Below are 18,553 nucleotides of genomic sequence, written 5' to 3' on the forward strand. Positions count from 1 at the left end.
AATTACAGGAGCCCTCTGTGTAATTTTCAACGGAAGGGAGAACAATTTGTGAACGTAGAACCAGTTTGTGTCTTGTACCCATAAAAGTCATTCAAGTTCATCACAAGTCAAGTCCAGATACAAAGTTGTTTATACAACTGAATGGATTTTGCAAAATGAAAAGATTCAGTAAAGGAAGACTTAAAATTTTAATGGTTAATTGCTCCCAATATTTTGGACACTTTCTCACTGACTGGTTTTGGGTAGTAAATTCATACAGAACAATGAAGTCTTGCTGTGTGATTTTTTTTTCAGTATGTAATTTTAAAACACCATAACCACTTTTGAGGAAAATGATTTTATACAATCGTCTATTATAAAATTTTGGTCTTTTTCATCTTATCGAAGTGTCAAACACAAGGATGTTACTTCAGGATACTTTTAGAAAACTGAGGTATAGATATTTTCAATAAATAGAATTATAAAAAATGAAAATATTTAATTTCTAAAACGTTTATTAGGTGTGCAGATTTAACATATATTTTTACAATGGAATTAATGAAAACTTCCAAGCTCAGTTAAGCAAAAACACATAAAAAATCTGAATGATATTTATCCATTTACTTGGAGAGGGGAAGATTATTACATTCAAATTTGCTTTCCTATAGAGAACATATATTCAAGAGTTTCATCTCATTAGTTGATGGTGACTAAGGTGGTACAAAATAATTAGAATAGAACACATCCTCAAGGATCTTTTCCCCATCAGAATAATAAAACTTATCTCTAAAAAGTGGACACTCTCCAGAACATATAAGAAGGATGTAAAAGTAGAAAAAAATCGTGCAATAAAACTTTGCAATAAACATTAATTTTTTAAATGCTTGGTAGCTCTTTGCAATTCTTGCATTGTCCCAGGGACTAGGAATGTGAGCAGTTGAGTGTGAATATTGAGAATTTTGTTCATAATTTCATTTTCCAAGTTGCAACTTAAAAAAATAGTAATATAAAGCATCAAACATATTCTCCAAGTTCTTCTTCTATACTGAAAGGGTAAGAAATAAATTGAGTTTTCCCCTTCCTTCCTTGAAAGTAAACAGTACAAAGTTCAGTTAAGTTAGAAGATGCATAAGAGGAGATGCTTTTTTTTAATTGAGGCAACATTTGAGTTAACTTTTAGACAGAAAATTATGAATGTGACTATTACAGATATAAAAGTCATTTTATGAAAAAAGATGACAATCCACAGAGTAAGTTAATAAGCAAGTATAGGTAATTAATATTTCAACCAAGTAGACATTTATTACTCTGCAAAATCTTTTATATAAACCTATGTATTTTGTTAAAATATTACTTTTTGGAATTTGATTAATAATTTACTTCTATATTTGAACATCATTTAAAAAAATTGTTACATTTTCTGGTGCCATCCCTTAAAAAATTCCAAAGCACATCTGATGATTAGTAAAGACTTAGTATGAAAAATAAAGGAGAAAAACAAAACTAAAGTAATGAATTCTCTATTTTTTACATGTTGAATTAATAATATTTTGGATATATTGGGTTATATAAAATATAATACTGAAAAATTTTAAATATACTTGTTTTAATATTTTTTAATGTGGCTACTAGACAATTTTAAATGACAAATATAGCTTGCATATATTTTCAGTGGAACAGCCCTGATCTACACTGTAAATAGAAGTTAAAACTTAAATTTTGCACTTTAGGAAATTTGTGGCCCTTGTTACTACATGTATTTTAGAGAGTATTCATTCTGTATAGCCACAGCTAATCTAACCACATATGACATAACTTTCCCCTTGGTTGTGAGACCATTTCAGTTGTTAGTAAATGTTCACAGCCCATATTAGATTGATATTTTAGTGAAAATCTGGGTTTTTTTTTTTGTTGTTGTTGTTTTGTTTTTTTTGTTTTTTTGTTTTTTTGCTGTACGCGGGCCTCTCACTGTTGTGGCCTCTCCCGTTGCGGAGCACAGGCTCCGGATGCGCAGGCTCAGCGGCCATGGCTCACGGGCCCAGCCGCTCCGCGGCATGTGGGATCCTCCCGAACCAGTGCACGAACTCGTGTCCCCTGCATCGGCAGGCGGACTCTCAACCACTGCGCCACCAGGGAAGCCCAAATCTGGGTTTTTTTAATTAAAGCATGTTTGCTGAGTCACAGTGTACAGTTATAAACGTTGTTTACAACACAAGGGTTCCTAAGTAAACCCAACCTGTACCCCACTCACCAAGTCATCATCCTGGCAAGGGCATTCATTTGTCTGGAGGAGGAGGTTCTTTTTTCCTAGTTGGCACAAAAGCAGCACGTGGGCTAGCCAACTCTGCATGTTTTCATTGAGATGTAATATTGCAATATTATAAAAAGCACTCTCAGAACATTATTTTCTGCTCCAATCATCCAGATAGAGTGCATTGATATTTCTACATGATATGCAGTAAAAATTCTCGTATCACCTTTCATTTGCCAGAGGTTTTATTATTCTCCCAGCTCTCACACATATTTTATCAGTATTCTCATAGTAATACTAGGAGATAAGTAAAGCAGGTATTGTCCTCATTTTACAACTGAGAAAATGGAATTGAATTTCCTCTTTGGATTGGAATAGAACACAGAATTACCACATTTTCCCTTTCCAAATAAAATTACAACTAATAATTTGTGAGGCAGCCCCATAGACATACACATTGCAACTAAAAGTTAATGTAACATTTATAGGCTAAAAACAGATTATAATAAAAGGAAATAATTCAACCACATTTTGGGCTTCTAAAATTCAATCAAAATTTTGTTTTCTAATAAAAATATTTAATCATGTTTTGTTATTTAATTTATGTTTTAAAAGAGTGAAAAAAGTAGTGGCTATGTAGTGTTCCCCAAATCTAATTTATTTATTAGAATTTTTGTTCTCACAACTTATCTAAGTGAGCCTATGGAAAAAAGTTATCCCTTGAAAATATTCCTGAAAATAACAGCTAGCTTTGAGAAACAACTTTGTATTAGAGTCAATTAAAATCTATTTTTAGTTAATAATAAACACTGTTTTCACTCTATATATTTTATTTAAACTAAGGAAAAAACAACTTACCTAGTGCTTTTATGAATCTAGAGGGATCTGAGGAGAATATCTTTAAGATAATTCCTTAATATCCCTTTTGGAAGAGTATTAGTAGTTTCTTATTCAATGTAGATTTCTTAAGTAGCTGACATTTATTTTGTTTCCTACCACCTGATCTTGGTACCTTAAAATCTGTTTTTCATTTGTTTTACATTTATTCATGTTCTAATGGCTCTTGGTGATTTTCAACTAGAATTTTCCTAAGGAGTGAAATTTAAGATCTTTCTACATTTACAATGAATATTGTTTGTCCCTATGTGTTTTTTAAGAAAAGCCCTCTATTTGTTAAACATTAATGACTCATTCATATTGATTATATTCTTAACAGTTACTAATTTCCAGTCATTGGATTGGAGCCTTAGAGTTCACTTGATTACAGTAACTGGTGTGTATATTTAATTATATCAAATAGTATGCCTTTCTTTTGATGTTTTTATAAATAGCACATTTGTTCACTGAAATTCAGACCAGGCCTAAACCACATAGATTTTTGAAGAATGGAGTGTCTTACCTTTACAATAAAAGTTGGCTTCATAACCTATACTCAAAGCAAAGTTTCATTTTGGGGTATCAAACCACACCACAATTGCCAGATTATCCAGGAATTGGAGGTAATAGATTCACAACGTTTTATATTTGTTTCAATCTCATTTTTATCAAACCACCGTTGTCATCAAAAGAGATTATTTAGGCACATGCTTCATCCATACTGACTTGAAGGGGGATTTAATAAAACATGACAAAAGGAATTTATTTTAAAAGTAAAAACATGAATTCACCCCAGACTATCACACATACTACTCATTCTGTAAATCATGTAATGGACATTGTCATTTTGACATGTAGAACATTTCTCTTCTTCCATCACCTTTGAATTAATTGGATTGTAAGGGGTAGGGCAAGGGAAAGAGGGATGGAATTTGGAAAGTGCAGTGGCTCCCATTGCTATTTGTATCATTGGAACATTTTGAAGTCAGGTAGATATTAACCTAATAAGGGAAGCCCCACTGGCTTTCTGCCTCCTCCAGACAATAAAAAAAACATAATTGTGTCTGTGCCTCTCTTTTCAATTGTTCTACTATAACACAGATTGAGAAGTAGCTGCAGATTCTAATTAACTCAAATTAGACTAATGAGAGAGATGATAAGTACTACAACATGAAGATTAAGAAATTAATCCTAATTTCAAACCTCAAAGATTTTGGGTACAAAGGAAATAAATGTTAAAGGACCAAATTGGGCACTAACTACTTCATAGGTATTGGAAGTTAGTGCTAACCAGTTAGTGGCTTTAACCCATTTGGATGCAATCTCCTGAATTTCTACAAAAAAAGAATTTCAGCACCTAAAGGAGAATAGCCTGTTTCAAAGTGATATTAAGTCTTTTCTTGCACCTCTTGCACTTGATTCTGCATTTATCATTAGCTTGGGGCTGAGAAGGGTGGAAGTGGTTGGGATAGGAAAATATAATTTATTGATTTAAAAACTTGCTTAGCAAGTGTTTTCAAAGTTTAGAAAATTTATAAAGACTAAGTATTACAACATAGTATTAAAGACATTTTAAAAGATGTATAATGAGAACTTTTATTCTAATTTTATTGTTTGAGAAAGCCATTTATTATAGATGTGCATTAATAAAATTCCTTATTAAAAATGTGCACAGCATTCTATTTTTCCATAATTTACAACTCATTAAAAATTTTACTTTTATACTGATGCTTCTAATGTTCACTAATTTCTCTAAGTTTTTAGTGTGAAAATAAGCTTGTAGAGAAAAGGTAATCTTTTTTACTGTTGCAAGATTTTCTTACAGCAGTCCATAATTATAAATTATGGATTTATAATATCATAAATTCATATTATATGATAAATTTATTTGTAAGTATGTTTGTAGTTCTAATCCTTTTTACATATAGGACATAAGATAACCAAAAAAATGAAATAAATACCCACTAGAATAATAAAATATAGAGCAATTTGCCTAAAATTAAAAAAATCAAAACCACGTAAAGGAAGAAAACAAAAATGAAGGCTGTTTGGATCATCCCAGAGGACATACAATCAAATATCAAACCAAACTTAGAGTTTTCTGCAAACCAAAGTAAAAAGGGAGATAAAGTAGGCTCCATGAGTCTCTTATTAAAAAAGATGGAACCACATTAATTCTTCAAAAATTCTTTGAAGTCTTTAAAATAGGAACTCACATTGTGGCTCTCCAAGTAATAATCTGCTTAACAAGTTTGCAACATGCCAAGTGGTACATTACAACAAAAATCAAGTCACAGACACAGGTGGCATAAATAAATTTATTACCAAGAAGGTACAAAAACATTCAAACAACCTGTTCTTTAAACTAGGTGAAATTTTAGCTCTCTGTCTTTCAGTCATTGACCTTTCATGAAAGGTTCTTTGGAGGCCCATGTGACAGTAGTTTTGAGGATCAGCTAGTTATCTGGTTAAAATTAGGTGAGTCCTTTATTTTGCTTTTGGGCCCTGGGAAAGAACAGGAGTCCTAGGACTAGGGCACGCTTTGAAGGATAGTGCGCGCTGGCTCACCAAGTTCTCAAATCACCTTTACAATGGGGGAAAAGTATCTCAAGTATCTCTTCTGTTCTATTGCAGTTGGGGATGTCATAATTAGAAGTCATTGTTATTGGAAGATACACAACACTGATTAGAGTCTTTCAAATGCTATCTAATTATCCTAACTAGAATACTTTCAACGTTAATAATCCATTCTAGCATGTAGATTATAGTTAAATTATACCCACTTTATTACACTATCTATGCCTAGATATTTAAAATGAATTGTAGGTAACATAACAAGAGTCGTTACAGTCTACTCAGGAGAGGACTCATGGTTTTCCTAAGATGTCTATATCAACTCTTTCCCTTGAAGATCTGCTAATACAAACCTTCTTCTTTATTAATATGCACAAAATATTTAATTTGTAATAACAAATACATTCTTATTTTCAGTACTTTATGCATAGTGTTTTATGTTTCAAATTATTCCCCATATATCATTTAATTTATGCACTGGAACCTTGTAAATTGGAACACAATAGGACCATTGTCTTCATTACACCAAAGAAAGCAGAAGGGCTCACCTTGGTAAAGTGATGTACTCAGAACCACACAGCAAATCTTGGCAGAGCTGGCATTTCTTATCTAGTGGTTTTCCATTGTGTAATTTTTCTTAGTGACCTTTTGTAATGTTCCTCCTGCTGTTTTTCCAGAAAAGTCTACAGGAGGAATGCATTTATATTCTTTTACCTGATTTCACTTTCTCTAATTATTCAGGAAAATGATTTTAAGCATTCTCTTTGGCTGGGTAAGAGTATGCTTTTAAGTTCTCTGATGATTCTTGAAAAAAAACAAAAAACACCAACTTCTTCAATATGGAATTAAACTGTAAATTGAACTCTGTTCTTATTTAGCAAAGTTCGAATGGTAATCTGTGCTTCACAAAAACTACAAAATATTTACCACATAAACCTAATTTAAAATATAAATGGAAATATTTGTCCACTTATTTTGTACAGAAGAGTTGGAAAATTGGAGTATTTCAGACTAAATTCTTCAACTTATTTTGGCTCTCTGGCTTATAATTAAAGTGATCTCATCTTATAATTCACTTCTTCTCCACTATCAATATTTTCTTCAAAATGGAATTAACTCCTCCTAAGGAAATAACATTTTTTCATGAAAAGAGCACTAAATGTGAATCAGACAAAATGAGTTTTCTTTGTCCCATTTCTGCCAATTATTTGCTAAGTGATGTTGCCTAGTTCCCTTAACTACATTAAACCTGGATTGAAACATCTGAAGAGAGGCAGTGATATGAATAAGAACCTCTAAGGGTTTTATGAAATTACAAAATAAGGGCAAAATATGTCAGGTTTTTTTTGTTTTCCTGGCAAACTCTTACTTCTCTTCATGCTTCACCTCAGGCATCACCTCCTTGGAGCATCCAGCCCTTGTATATACCCTCTTATCTCACCTCATTGGATATACTCTCCTTTGCTTATCTCTGTCATTGCATTTACTCTATGTAGTATCTGCTTAATTCTGTGCCTCTCCTGAAAGACAGGTAGTCTATGGAAAGTAAGGACAACATTTCATTAGTCTTTTTATTTTAGCTCTAATCCAAGAGCAGTACCAAATAGAGTAGATTCTTTAAAAAAAAAAAAAAAGTTAAGTGAATGAATAGATGAATAAATGAATGGAATGCAATGCAATGGAAGAATATTTACCCATCTATCTTGCAAGGTTGTTGTGATGATCAAAACTGGTAATGAGTGATAAGCTTTTAAAACTTACGTGTCATGTGCAGTTTCCCTCAGCTTGCATAGCTTTAATAAATGATTGGGGAGTTGAATTAAACTAAGCTAAAACTTTAAAAAAATTTACCATGGATTTGTGTCTAACCCTAAGCAGTTTGTAAATGGTGACCTTGTGCAGATTAAATCTAAAGGCCCTTGAGTGGAGTTGTCTATCCTATATTCGCCCTCCTTGGCATGGCCCTGGCTGAGGTTGAGAACTACGGGTGTCTCAGACTGCCAAAACATAAGGAGATGTGACAGGTGACCAAACGGGAGACTGCTGGCTGCCTTGGGCTCACTGAGATTTATGTCTAACAAGGCAGACTTGTCACTGGGCCCTTTGGAGGGGAAATAAAGTGATGAACTAATGCTAGGCATAGGAGGCGCCAGGTCCTGACAGGCTAAGGTGTGACCTGCTGAATCCTAACCATCCCAGACATCTTTAGAAGAACAAGTGAGCTGGGAGATGGCCAGGGGCAAGCAAGGTTGCAAGGGAAAGGAGGTGTGTACAGAGCCCACAGAGAGTAGAAAAAGAAAGGGCAAGTGAGATTACTGGTCATCTGGTGTCTTTGATCCCACGAAAAGCAAACTTCAAGCACAACAGCAAACACAACCTTTGAGCATTACTGTCTTCAAAGAGTATTTACCAAGTGCTGTCTGGCTTGATCTCCCAGACTTGGTTAAATATGCATTTTCTCAATGTTGTGTTTCTGACTTTCTTTTCTTTCCCTTTTTGTTATTGTTGTTATTATTTCTATTTTTTTAATGTTATTATTTCTATTTTTTTAAAATTTCTTTTAACACCTCATTTGCTTTAACACTATGACTGACACTGAGGAGAGAAGGAAATAAGAGTGAGGAAAGAGGAGAAAATTCCACAGAGAGCATTTTTTAAAAAGCCTTTCCAATAGAAAAAAATGGAATTTGACATTTATAATTATATTATTAAATATATTATTAAATATAATATATGATTCCTTGATCATATTATTAAATATAATATGTACATATGCTTCTATACATGTTATTCTTCATTTAAAATCACTAATATTTCAAAATTAGCAGGCAATACATTCAACTCATACCATTTTTATAAGCTACCTTTCCTTAAAATAGGAAACAAGATCAACAGTGATATTAAAATACATTTTATTTGGTGGCTAGAAGTGTACAAACATTACAAAGCATTTAAATATATTATTGTACTTTATTATATTAAGGGGAAATGGGAAAAATGGGAAGTTATAAATGAGGTGAAAGTTTTTGTACGCCTTTATGTGTGGCCATTTCATTACATTTTATCACAGTTCTTTGTTTATATGACAGTGTACCAACCAAATCCAGGATCTAGGGAAATGGTAACTGTTTTGTTCATCCTTGAATTTTCAGCACTTAGCAAAATGCTTGGGGCATAATAGGTCCTTAAAGATATTTAATAAGTAAAAAATGAAAGAACTAAGACCTCACATATATCACACTGTTTTAACAATATAATTTTAAAATAATAGCCTTTTTTTTTTTTTTTTTTTTTTGCCGTACGCGGGCCTTTCACTGTTGTGGCCTCTCCCGTTGCGGAGCACAGGCTCTGGACGCGCAGGTTCAGCGGCCATGGCTCATGGGCCCAGCCGCTCTGCGGCATGTGGTATCTTCCCGGACCGGGGCACGAACCTGGGTCCCCTGCATCGGCAGGAGGACTCTCAACCACTGTGCCACCAGGGAAGCCCAAAAAATAATAGCAATTTTTTAACATACAACGTACCTCTCATTTTTCACACATTGAAATGTGTCATAGAAGTATAAAATATATGAAAAGATAATTTTCTAATGGGTTCATCACTGGGTTCCAATGAATATTTAACTGATCACATTATATTTTCAACTCTATGAGAATTAGAAAGTAACAAAAGAAGATATTTATTATGTGAACATTCTCCACTAAATCGAAGAGTAGAAAGCACCCTATTTGAAATACATAATGTACTTTTGTCTTATTTGGTACTTAGAATATATGGAGCAGTAAGAAGAGGACACATTTTTCCTTTTTGAAACACACAATGTTCTAGATCCTTTAGACTTTTAATAGAAGTGGTTTAATTTGACCTATAATGTTCCAGAATGTAATATATGTAACAAATGTAAATTTTCACTCCTTTTGTTTTCTACATTTTATTTGTACATTAAAAATCTCATTAATAGTTAGATCAGCTAATACAGCACACACCCAGAAAATCCAATTCATCACTTCTGAAGGACAGACATAGTTTTCACAAAGATAAGGAAACGACAGCAAGTAAAAGGATTCACCTGTGTCCGGGCGGTACCTGCTCAATCTCAACAACCTTAGCTGCACATAACACAGAAAGAAAAGCCATCTCTCCTCCCTCCCCCAGACCTTGAGAAACCACTGCAACTAGTACATATCAGGAGCATCAAGTCAGTCGTGAGCATTCAGTCACCGAAGCAGCAACAGATCATTGGAGATGACTTGTTTTCCATACTAAGGGGGTGTGGCAGTAACAGCAAAAAAATGCAGCAGAGATTTAAAACAATCGTGGCTGGATGTGACATGGTGTTCCATGCGGTTCTCAAATTTTCCAGACTTGAGGGATTTTTAAAAATATAGACTTCTAACCTCCAGCTCCAGAGATTCTGATTCATTATGCTTGGTATGGACCTCACACTGTGGGAGTCTGTTGACCATCAGATTGGAGAACATCTAATCTAGTCCAGGCCACTTAACAGATCAGAAACTCCAGGCCCAGAAATGAGAAGGCCCTGAGACCACATAAGACATGAATGCTAGAGCAGGAACCGCATACTGTATCTGAGTGGTTCCATTTTCATGATGCCACACCCTTGACTTGAGCGCGAGAACTAGGGTTAGAGATTTTGAAAACCACTGTCTGTGAGTTACACACATCTCTTCCTCATGTGGGATTTACACTATTAATTAGCTGAAAACTTTTATTTACAGTCTAGCAAAGGTAATATTCAATCCCAGATATTTTCCAAAGTATTTTAATTTCTGAACCTACCAATTAACAAAGGTATTCCAGGTTAAATGCCTTTAAAAATAACAATAACAAAATATTGCTTATGTTATCTATTTTCCCCATTGAAAACAGTGCTATCACTTTTTCTGATTATGTAAATAGTACATAACCTTTGTAAAACTTTAAAGAATACCATAAATTATAGGGAAAAATGAAAATATCCTCTGAAATCCTGCTACCCTCATGTATCCATTTGCATCATTTTGGTTAAATTCATTTATTCATCTTCATGCAATCACAGATATTTATTCTGTATATAAAATGGCATAAATGGGGCAATATAATACATGCTGGGTCAGTTGTTTTTATGAACTGACATCTCCTCTCCCTCTACTCCATTCTCCCCTCCCCACCTCATCTCCTATTCACCAACTGTATAGTCAAAAATTACCTACCTGATGTAGATGATTTCTATACCTTCCTATACCTTTTCCCATGTATATGGAAGCATACATGCATATATGCAAAAACATAGGGCACATATAAGACACATTTTGCCACTTTGTTTTACATAAATGGAATGGTGCATATATTTCTCTGAATTTTGTTTTTGTCCCTTAGCTGTATATCATGAACATATTTCTAGGGAAATATATATAGATCTAATTCATTCCTTTTAATGGCTAAATAATATTGTATGAAACTATCACAACATATTAAATTAGTCCTCAATTGTTTCTGAAGCTGTAAAATATATCTTTGTTATTATTCCTTATACACTAGTACTCTTATTTCTATGGGCTAGAATACAAGGAGTGGGATTGCTGAATAAAAGGATATGTGGATTATTAATTTTAATATGTAGTGCCAGAATGCTTTCCTAAACGGCCGTCACTATTTATACTTCTACCAGTAATGTATGAGAGTTCTCTTCCTCACTTGTTACGACTCCAGTGTTTGCCAGTCTGAGGGTGTGACGTGATAGCTTACTGTTAAATTCATTTACATTCTCTCAGTGAAGTAGATATCTTTTTTACATTATTAGCCATTCATACTTCCTCTTTTGTGCAATGCCCTCCCACTCTCTTTTTTTAGTCCAGGATCAAAAATACTGTGCAAAATCTCAGAGATCAACATGGCAACACCATGAAAAATTCAAGCCCTCTCTGTGTGAATGCCTTTCATGGAAAAAACACATACAAACACACATGCAAAATAGTGGTTTACACACAAAATGCTATTCTCTGAAATCATTTCGGGCTGATTAACAAAAGATAAAATAATTATTTTCCTGGAGTAAAACTAATGAAGCTATTCATCCCCATGTTTCATTATTTGTTTGTTTGTTTGTTTGTTGTTGTTTTGCGGTATGCGGGCCTCTCACTGTTGTGGCTTCTCCCGTTGCGGAGCACAGGCTCCGGACGTGCAGGCTCAGCGGCCATGGCTCACGGGCCTAGCCGCTCTGCGGCATGTGGGATCTTCCTGCACCAGGGCACGAACCCGTGTCCCCTGCATCGGCAGGAGGACTCTCAACCACTGCGCCACCAGGGAAGCCCATTATTTGGTTTTAAATACAATTTTTGGAACAGTATTCTTGAGATAAAATTTACATACCATAAAATCCATCCATCCTTTTCAAGTGTATGATTCAGTGGGTTTTGATATATTCATCACCACTATCTAATATGAGAAGATTTTCATCATTCCAAAAAGAAGCCCCATACTCATTAGCAGTCACTCCTAATTCCTTCTGCCCCAGGCCCTGGCAAGCACTATTCTATTTCCTATCTCTACAGATTTTCCAATTGTGGACATTTCACACTAGCAAGATCATACAATATGTTGCCTTTTTGGTCTGGCTTCTTTCACATAATGATTTCAAGGTTCATTCATGTTGTAGCATGCATAAATGCTCCATTCCTTTTTTATTACTCAATAATATTCCATTGTAGGTTATACCAAATTTTATGTATCCATTCATCAGTTGCTGGACATTTGGGTTAGCCTGTTCTGGGTTCAAATCCAGGTGTTTTTTTTTTTTTTAATTAGTTTCTGCTTTATAACAAAGTGAATCAGTCATACATATACATCTGTTCCCCCATCCCTTCACTCTTGCGTCTCCCTCCCTCCCACCCTCCCTATCCCACACCTCCAGGCGGTCACAAAGCACCGAGCTGATCTCCCTGTGCTATGCGGCTGCTTCCCACTAGCTATCTACCTTACGTTTGGTAGTGTATATATGTCCATGCCTCTATTTCGCTTTGTCACAGCTTACCCTTCCCCCTCCCCATATCCTCAAGTCCATTCTCAAGTAGGTCTGTGTCTTTATTCCTGTTTTACCCCTAGGTTCTTCATGACATTTTTTTTTTCTTAAATTCCATATATATGTGTTAGCATACGGTATTTGTCTTTCTCTTTCTGAGTTACTTCACTCTGTATGACAGACTCTGCGTCTATCCACCTCATTACAATTAGCTCAGTTTTGTTTCTTTTTATGGCTGAGTAATATTCCATTGTATATATGTGCCACATCTTCTCCATCCATTCATCCGATGATGGACACTTAGGTTGTTTCCATCTCCGGGCTATTGTGAATAGAGCTGCAATGAACATTTTGGTACGTGTCTCTTTTTGAATTATGGTTTTCTCAGGGTATATGCCCAGTAGTGGGATTGCTGGGTCATATGGTAGTTCTATTTGTAGTTTTTTAAGGAACCTCCATACCGTTCTCCATAGTGGCTGTACCAATTCACATTCCCACCAGCAGTGCAAGAGTGTTCCCTTTTCTCCACACCCTCTCCAGCATTTATTGTTTCTAGATTTCTTGATGATGGCCATTCTGACTGGTGTGAGATGATATCTCATTGTAGTTTTGATTTGCATTTCTCTAATGATTAATGATGTTGAGCATTCTTTCATGTGTTTGTTGGCAGTCTGTATATCTTCTTTGGAGAAATGCCTATTTAAGTCTTCTGCCCATTTTTGGATTGGGTTGTTTGGTTTTTTGCTATTGAGCTGCATGAGCTGCTTATAAATTTTGGAGATTAATCCTTTGTCAGTTGCTTCATTTGCAAATATTTTCTCCCATTCTGAGGGCTGTCTTTTGGTCTTGTTTATGGTTTCCTTTGCTGTGCAAAAGCTTTGAAGTTTCATTAGGTCCCATTTGTTTATCTTTGTTTTTATTTCCATTTCTCTAGGAGGTGGGTCCAAAAGGATCTTGCTGTGATTTATGTCATAGAGTGTTCTGCCTATGTTTTCCTCTAAGAGTTTGATAGTTTCTGGCCTTACATTTAGGTCTTTAATCCATTTTGAGCTTATTTTTGTGTATGGTGTTAGGGAATGATCTAATCTCATACTTTTACATGTCCCTGTCCAGTTTTCCCAGCACCACTTATTAAAGAGGCTGTCCTTTCTCCACTGTACATTCCTGCCTCCTTTATCAAAGATAAGTTGACCATATGTGCGTGGGTTTATCTCTGGGCTTTCTATCCTGTTCCATTGATCTATCTTTCTGTTTTTGTGCCAGTACCACACTGTATTGATTACTGTAGCTTTGTAGTATAGTCAGAAGTCAGGGAGCCTGATTCCTCCAGCTCCGTTGTTCATTCTCAAGATTGCTTTGGCTATTCGGGGTCTTTTGTTTTTCCAAACAAATTTTGAAATTTTTTGTTCTAGTTCTGTGAAAAATGCCAGTGGTAGTTTGATAGGGATTGCATTGAATCTGTAGATTGCTTTTGGTAGTAGAGTCATTTTCACAATATTGATTCTTCCAATCCAGGAGCATGGTATATCTCTCCATTTATTTGTATCGTCTTTAATTTCTTTCATCAGTGTCTTATAAATTTCTGCATACAGGTCTTTTGTCTCCTTAGGTAGGTTGATTCCTAGATATTTTATTCTTTTTGTTGCAATGGTCAATGGGAGTGTTTTCTTGATTTCACTTTCAGATTTTTCATCATTAGTGTACAGGAATGCCAGAGATTTCTGTGCATTAATTTTGTATCCTGCTACTTTACCAAATTCATTGATTAGCTCTAGTAGTTTTCTGGTAGCATCTTTAGGATTCTCTATGTATAGTATCATGTCATCTGCAAACAGTGAGAGCTTTACTTCTTCTTTTCCAATTTGGATTCCTTTTATTTCCTTTTCTTCTCTGATTGCTGTGGCTAAAACTTCCAAAACTATGTTGAGTAAGAGTGGTGAGAGTGGGCAGCCTTGTCTTGTTCCTGATCTTAGTGGAAATGGTTTCAGTTTTTCACCATTGAGGACGATGTTGGCTGTGGCTTTGTCATATATGGCCTTTATTATGTTGAGCAAAGTTCCCTCTATGCCTACTTTCTGCAGGGTTTTTATCATAAATGGGTGTTGAATTTTGTCGAAAGCTTTCTCTGCATCTATTGAGATGATCATATGGTTTTTCTTCTTCAGTTTGTTAATATGGTGTATCACATTGATTGATTTGCGTATACTGAAGAATCCTTGCATTCCTTGAATAAACCCCACTTGATCATGGTGTATGATCCTATTAATGTGCTGTTGGATTCTGTTTGCTAGTATTTTGTTGAGGAGTTTTGCATCTATGTTCATCAGTGATATTGGCCTGTAGTTTTCTTTCTTTGTGACATCCTTGCCTGGTTTTGGTATTAAGGTGATGGTGGCCTCGTAGAATGAGTTTGGGAGTGTTCCTCCCTCTGCTATATTTTGGAAGAGTTTGAGAAGGATAGGTGTTAGCTCTTCTCTAAATGTTTGATAGAATTCGCCTGTGAAGCCATCTGGTCCTGGGCTTTTCTTTGTTGGCAGATTTTTAATCACAGTTTCAATTTCAGTGCTTGTGATTGGTCTGTTCATATTTTCTATTTCTTCCTGATTCAGTCTTGGCAGGTTGTGCATTTCTAAGAATTTGTCCATTTCTTCCAGGTTGTCCATTTTATTGGCATAGAGTTGCTTGTAGTAATCTCTCATGATCTTTTGTATTTCTGCAGTGTCAGTTGTTACTTCTCCTTTTTCATTTCTAATTCTATTGATTTGAGTCTTCTCCCTTCTTTTCTTGATGAGTCTGACTAATGGTTTATCAATTTTGTTTATCTTCTCAAAGAACCAGCTTTTAGTTTTATTGATCTTTGCTATCGTTTCCTTCATTTCTTTTTCATTTATTTCTGATCTGATCTTTATGATTTCTTTCCTTCTGCTAACTTTGGGGGTTTTTTGTTCTTCTTTCTCTAATTGCTTTAGATGCAGGGTCAGGTTGTTTACTCGAGATGTTTCTTGTTTCTTAAGGTGGGATTGTATTGCTATAAACTTCCCCCTTAGAACTGCTTTTGCTGCGTCCCATAGGTTTTGGGTCGTTGTGTCTCCATTGTCATTTGTTTCTAGGTATTTTTTAATTTCCTTTTTGATTTCTTCAGTGATCACTTCGTTATTGAGTAGTGTATTGTTTAGCCTCCATGTGTTTGTATTTTTTACAGATCTTTTCCTGTAATTGATGTCTAGTCTCATAGCATTGTGGTCGGAAAAGATACTTGATACAATTTCAATTTTCTTAAATTTACCAGGGCTTGATTTGTGACCCAAGATATGATCTATCCTGGAGAATGTTCCATGAGCACTTGAGAAAAATGTGTATTCTGTTGTTTTTGGATGGAATGTCCTATAAATATCAATTAAGTCCATCTTGTTTAATGTATCATTTAAAGCTTGTGTTTCCTTATTTATTTTCATTTTGGATGATCTGTCCATTGATGAAAGTGGGGTGTTAAAGTCCCCTACTATGAGTGTGTTACTGTCGATTTCCCCTTTTATGGCTGTTAGTATTTGTCTTATGTATTGAGGTGCTCCTATGTTGGGTGCATAAATATTTACAATTGTTACATCTTCTTCTTGGATCGATCCCTTGATCATTATGTAGTGTCCTTCTTTGTCTCTTCTAATAGTCTTTATTTTAAAGTCTATTTTGTCTGATATAAGAATTGCTACTCCAGCTTTCTTTTGATTTCCATTTGCATGGAATATCTTTTTCCATCCCCTTACTTTCAATCTGTTTGTGTCTCTAGGTCTGAAGTGGGTCTCTTGTAGACAGCATATATATGGGTCTTGTTTTTGTATCCATTCAGCCAATCTGTGTCTTTTGGTGGGAGCATTTAGTCCATTTACATTCAAGGTAATTATTGATATGTATGTTCCTATTCCCATTTCCTTAATTGTTTTGGGTTCGTTATTGTAGGTATTTTCCTTCTCTTGTGTTTCTTGCCTAGAGGAGTTCCTTTAGCATTTGTTGTAAAGCTTGTTTGGTGGTGCTGAACTCTCTCAGCTTTTGCTTGTCTGTAAAGATTTTAATTTCTCCATCAAATCTGAATGAGATCCTTGCTGGGTAGAGTAGTCTTGGTTGCAGGTTTCTCTCCTTCATCACTTTAATTATGTCCTGTCACTCCCTTCTGGCTTGTAGAGTTTCTGCTGAGAGATCAGCTGTTAACCTGATGGGGATTCCCTTGTGTGTTATTTGTTGTTTTTCCCTTGCTGCTTTTTTTTTTTTTTTTGCAGTACACGGGCCTCTCACCGCTGTGGCCCCTCCCGTTGAGGAGCACAGGCTCTGGACGCGCAGGCCCAGCGGCCATGGTCCATGGGCCCAGCCGCTCCGCGGCACGTGGGATCCTCCTGGACCGGGGCACGAACTCGTGTCCCCTGCATCGGCAGGCAGACTCTCAACCACTGCGCCACCAGGGAAGCCCTCCCTTGCTGCTTTTAATATGATTTCTTTGTGTTTAATTTTTGACAGTTTGATTAATATGTGTCTTGGCGTATTTCTCCTTGGATTTATTCTGTATGGGACTCTCTGTGCCTCCTGGACTTGATTAACTATTTCCTTTCCTATATTAGGGAAGTTTTCAACTATAATCTCTTCAAATATTTTCTCAGTCCATTTCTTTTTCTCTTCTTCTTCTGGAACCCCTATAATTCGAATGTTGGTGCGTTTCATGTTGTCCCGGAGGTCTCTGAGACTGTCCCCTGTTCTTTTCATTCTTTTTTCTTTATTTTGCTCTGCATCAGTTATTTCCAGTATTTTATCTTCCACCTCACTTATCCGTTCTTCTGCCTCAGTTATTCTGCTATTGATCCCATCTAGAGTATTTTTCATTTCATTTATTGTGTTTTTAATCGATGCTTGATTCATCTTTAGTTCTTCTAGGTCCTTGTTAACTGTTTCTTGCATTTTGTCTCTTCTATTTCCAAGATTTTGGATCTTAGAAATAGAATCTTGGATCATCTTTACTATCATTATTCTGAATTCTTTTTCAGGTAGACTGCCTATTTCCTCTTCATTTGTTAGGTCTGGTGGGTTTTTATCTTGCTCCTTCTCCTGCTGTGTGTTTTTCTGTCTTCTCATTTTGCTTATCTTACTGTGTTTGGGGTCTCCTTTTTGCAGGCTGCAGGTTCGTGGTTCCCGTTGTTTTTGGTGTCTGTCCCCAGTGGCTAAGGTTGGTTCAGTGGGTTGTGTAGGCTTCCTGGTGGAGGGGACTAGTGCCTGTGTTCTGGTGGATGAGGCTGGATCTTGTTTTTCTGGTGGACAGGTCCCCATCTGGTGGTGTATTTTGGGGTGTCTGTGGGCTTTTTATGACTTTAGGCAGCCTCTCTGCTAATGGGTGGGGTTGTGTTCCTGTCTTTCTAGTTGTTTGGCATAGGGTGTCCAGCACTGTAGCTTGCTGGTCGTTGAGTGAAGCTGGGTGCTGGTGTTGAGATGGAGATCTCTGGAAGATTTTTGCCGTTTGATATTATGTGGAGCTGGGAGGTCTCTTGTGGACCAGTGTCCTGAAGTTGGCTCTCCCACCTCAGAGGCACAGCAGTGACTCCTGGCTCCTCAGTTTGGGATGATTCGTTGTCTATTCATGTATTCCACAGATGCAGGGTACATCAAGTTGATTGTGGAGCTTTAATCCACTGCTTCTGAGGCTGCTGGGAGAGATTTCCCTTTCTCTTCTTTGTTCTCACAGCTCCCGGGTCTCAGCTTTGGATTTGGCCCCACCTCTCCGTGTAGGTTGCCGGAGGGCGTCTGTTCTTCCCTCAGACAGGACAGGGTTAAAGGAGAAGCTGCTTCGGGGACTCTGGCTCACTCAGGCCAGGGG

The sequence above is a fragment of the Hyperoodon ampullatus genome (assembly GCF_949752795.1).
Source record: "Hyperoodon ampullatus genome assembly, chromosome: 6".
NCBI classification, from domain to species: Eukaryota; Metazoa; Chordata; class Mammalia; order Artiodactyla; family Ziphiidae; genus Hyperoodon; species Hyperoodon ampullatus.